Genomic DNA, 4,698 nt, shown 5'->3' with positions numbered 1-4,698 from the left:
CGGTCAAAATATTTCAGTGACACAATGAGCAAGGATACAAACTTACAACAGCACATTAGTTTAGATCCAGATATGTCTGAGGCCAAGTTTATCCTCGCTGAGAAAACACAGAAAAAAAAAATAATCTCTTGGCCATCAATAAACACTTAGAGCAGGCACAATTTATACCACACAACACACACACACACACAGCACTTTCCCCCTCCGGGCTATAAAACTCTTGAGGTGAATGTGAGGTCACCTGGGCTGGATCATCGACCTTTTGATGAGTGTGTATCCTGAGCCGACCTTGGCTCTGTCCCTATGCCGGTTCTGCCTCTCCCTGCTCAACACTGCCCTGGGCTCAGTCCTATCTGTCTGGAATGGCAATGAGCCCAGCTATTTTTGAGCTTTGCTATGTATCTGCAGGCAGACCTATAGACCTCTGCTCTGATACATACAGGCCCGGACATTATTCTGCACTGAAAAAGCCAGATACCTCAGATGGGATGAAAGCGCTTTTATCTACAGTGAATGGGGTTAGGAAGTCTGTGCTTAAAAACTGCATTAGCAGGAGAGAGAATGGTAAAGTCTGTTTTTAAAGCGGCGGCTCCAGTGCAAGCAGGGCCAAGTGTTGATTAAACACACCAAAAAACACAGCGGGAATAAGAGATGAAACAGATAAGAGCCTTCCAAATATAACACACACACATACACTTCACACAAGGACATCGGCAGAGCAGACAATATTTACTTCTGCAGCATTTACAGGGTTTTCAAGCCAAGGAATTACAAATTATATCTATTTAACTCTCAGGGCCACAGAGAGTCTTTGTCGAGCCAACAAGAGTTCAACCAGAATGCAGCGAGGAGCAACAGGCAAGGCTGATAATTCACCACCAACTTTATCAATGTGAGGTCACAGTATTTGCTTCACATGCAGCAGCGCTTAGAAATCAAGAATACACAACAGAGAGACAGGGAATGCATAGAAAATACAATGGTTGAGGGGTGAGTGAGGGCAGATCAGCCTTCATAGAGAATTATTTTGTAATTATTCAATCTTTTGAAGAATTCGAACATTTACCCGGGCCACATTAATGTGTGCGTCCTCCACTAGGACAGTTCCAACAATGCCTGCCTGTGTTGTGTTGATAAATACTCTGTGCTTCTCGGGCCATACAGCCTTGAAGTACACCATGTGAGAGCGTCAGTGCTGACGCTCCGAGCCGCATTATCAGAAACAGCAGTGCATTCCACACGAGTCAACCAGAATCAGTGTGTGCTCTGCGTTGCTCCGTAGCGAAATTTGGCACAGCTCGGTTTATTTATTTACTGTTCGAGTCAGTTTCGCCTGTTGCTGGTGAATTGAAGTGACAGGCCTGGGTCACACAAAGCTGGGAAGTGGTGATCGGGGTGAACTATGGCATCGAGAGGGCGATGGGGGTGAATTCTCCATATGGCTTTTTTGCAGTATTGCTTGATACGCAGCGCGGCATCACGCCATCTCATCTCCACATCGTCACGTTGAAGGTGATTAGGTCAGACAATTGTGTGAACAAACGACGCACAGTGGGCTGAAGAATGGTTTATCATTTTACATTGGAGCGGACGAAGCAGAGAGGAGCATTTTTGACTTGAAATTGGCTTGTTGCAATATTTAGACTTAAGTACTGCTGAACCTAAAAATAGTGGTAGTGGTCATCCACTACATTAATGTTCCATTTAATTCTACACAATCTGTGGTGCATCAAAGCAGTCACATTGGTTTGTTAGTTGCTATAGGCAGACAGTATAGATCACTCACTATGTTGATCTAAAAACTATATGCATTTGCAAAACACATATTGCAAAAGACTAATTACTGTGTTACCTTGAGTATACTGTATCTCCGTTTATTAAACAAACTGGCTTCGTAATAACCCATGTTTGTGTAAGTGTATAGGACTTAAACACCTATTTGTTTGTCTCCGTCTTCCTGTTTGTCTGTGTGCATGCTCACTCAACATCTTATCGTATTTGTTTCAGGTAACGCAGTAGCAGATCCCATGACCAGGGGCCTGTTGTACAAAAGTAGAATGAAGATATCCAGGATAAATGAAAAAGCGCAGCTTGACTTAGTGTGATCCACTCATCGCGGCTTAATCGGTTGCACGTTTGCCGAGCCAGGATAAGTAGGTGAAGCTATGTCAAGCCAGGTGTAGATAGCTAGGATAAGTGCAAGTTCACGGCTTTCTTAAATAGACGACGGTATCGATCACAGATTTACTGATGCAGAAATGGAGAATACGCGTGCGGCACATGTTTCACCTGCTGAGCAGCAACTAATTATGGAAAGTTATGAGGAGGTGAAGCATATAATATGCAGAAAAGGGAAATACGGCTGTTGTTATCAAACGGAGAGAAAAAGCCCGACAGACAATAGCGGACCGACTGAATGCGTATGGATTTAAAAATATCTACTTACTAGTCACTCCACATTTTTACAAAGTTGTACATTCTACATTCACCTTAAGGACTAGGCTTAATTTCAAACCCTTATTCATAATGCGACAATATGTTTTACAACCATATGCACAAATCTCTATGAGCTATGTCTAATTCTAAATAATTTTCTACAATTAATGATCATACAGAACAAACATGACTGGGCAAAAACTAGAAAAATAAGTAAGTGACTTCAATACACACTGTAAGCATATCTGTAAAACAATGTAGCCTATTATTCATGTTTTTTCTTTTCTCACTCCCAAGCTCGAAGATGACAAGTGACAGCACCAAAATAAAATGATTCTCACTCCCATCTCGGGGCCATTGTCGTCGTTATGGACGCTAAAAGTCTCCGAGCTAACAATTTTTGGTTCCCAGAACGTTCTGGGAACGTTCGTTTTTGGTTGCAGGAACGTTCCCTGAAGGTTGGGTTTGGTTAGGTTTTGGTTGTGTTTCGGTTGTAATGGAAAGTTGGTTTAACGTTCCGGGAACGTTATTTTTTAGAGAACCTTTAGAAAACGTTCCCCTAACGTTGCAACCTTTAGAGAACGTTTCCCTACCGTTCTTTTTTACATTCCCCTAACCTTTAAAAAACGTAAACAACCATGATACCAATTTTATTATTACTTTAAACTGTCTATGCATGAGCAGGAATTAATTATTATATATTAGCAGAAATGAATGAACAAGCAAACTTGATGGGATTTCAAACTTTAATATATATATATATATATATATATATATATATATATATATATATATATATATATATATATATATATATATATATATATATATATATATATATACACACACACACACATATACACATACATACATATATATACACACACACACACAAATCAACAAAATACAAAAAAGATAAAAGGATGTAGTGCAAATAAATAGTGCAAATGTAGTGTGCAAGATGCATATTGGAATGAAGTATGTAATGTGTAGGTGAATGGCCAAAGTGGCAAAAATACAATTGCTTTAATAAAAAATAAAAAAGTTAATCTTTAAAACAACCATGATACCAATTTTTTACTTTAAACTGTCTATGCATGAGCAGGAATTAATTATTATATATTAGCAGAAATGAATGAACAGGCAAACTTGATGGGATTTCAAACTTTAATATACAATATGTATATACAATAAACAAAATACAAAAAAGATAAAAGATGTAGTGCAAATGTAGTACAAATGTAGTGTGCAAGATGCATATTGGAATGATGAAGTATGTAATATGTAGGTGAATGGCCAAAGTGGCAAAAATACAATTCTTTTAACAAAAAAAAAAAGATAGATTTAAAAAAAAAAATTAAAAAGTAAAAAAAATAAATAAATAAATAGAGCTCCACAGCTCCTTCTCAGCTGGCCTAAAAAGAAAGAAACAAAAGTTTGATATGTCATACTAAGAATGAACATGTTGACTTATTACAATTGCAAAGATTGGGAGATTTCCCATTCCTTTGATTATTATGAACATCATGTAGAAGAATTTCAATTTACCGTCTGTGTGGGGCAAACTTCAGCACTTGCCCAATCAAGTCTCGATCCGCGCCTGCTGCAGTCAGCGTGGGGATGTTCTTCTGGCAGGCCGCTAGAGTAGAAGTCAAAATGAAGCAAAGTTAAAAGTCAAATTAAAACCTCTTATCAGCTAAACTAAGCAGAATACTGATGTGAACAATAAAATAACACCTGCCTGTTATAACCCTGCAGATTGCCAGGTCCTGGAAGGCCTTCTTTGTTTTTCTTCCTCGCAGGCTATACTGTGTCAGCACCTCATTGGTTGCCACTCGCCGTAGCATGTGGCGGATGGCAGTAGCCTACCTGCAGTCGAACCTCCGAGGGAGGTCAGGAAAAGTTGCTGTAAAACATATAGAAATACAAATTACACATGTACAACAAAGTGGAGAGATTGTACAATCTCATTTTGTAAGAGAAGTCAATTCAGTTATTATGATATTTGAATTTATGCAATTATATAGTTATTATCTTAGGGCAGGGTAGGGCCACTTAATTACCATTTTGTTCCTCCTCTCCTGTTGAGCAAGACTCCTGTCAAACTCCTGCAGCTCGGTGACTGTTGAGCAGGGCGACCGCAACACGTCATCGACTGGAGCGGAGGGAAGTGACTGCAAACCTTGTATAGGCTACTTCAAAAACTTAAATGGAGTTAGTTCAAATAAACATTTTCAAAACCGCAACAACCAAAAACAACCA

General features: G+C 39.1%; 1 long non-coding RNA gene across 1 annotated transcript; it reads right to left on the bottom strand.

Moving 5' to 3' along the window:
• Positions 1 to 3,589: 3,589 nt before the first annotated feature.
• Positions 3,590 to 4,075, bottom strand: LOC120570881. The gene is made up of 2 exons (XR_005641157.1): positions 3,985 to 4,075; positions 3,590 to 3,851 (listed from the first exon to the last, which is right to left on the bottom strand). It is a non-coding gene; the product is annotated as an uncharacterized LOC120570881 (long non-coding RNA).
• Between the last annotated feature and the right edge of the window lie 623 nt (positions 4,076 to 4,698).

This window comes from Perca fluviatilis, chromosome 13 (genome assembly GCF_010015445.1).
Source record: "Perca fluviatilis chromosome 13, GENO_Pfluv_1.0, whole genome shotgun sequence".
Lineage (NCBI taxonomy): Eukaryota > Metazoa > Chordata > Actinopteri > Perciformes > Percidae > Perca > Perca fluviatilis.
This window is presented reverse-complemented; position numbering and strand designations above follow the sequence as displayed.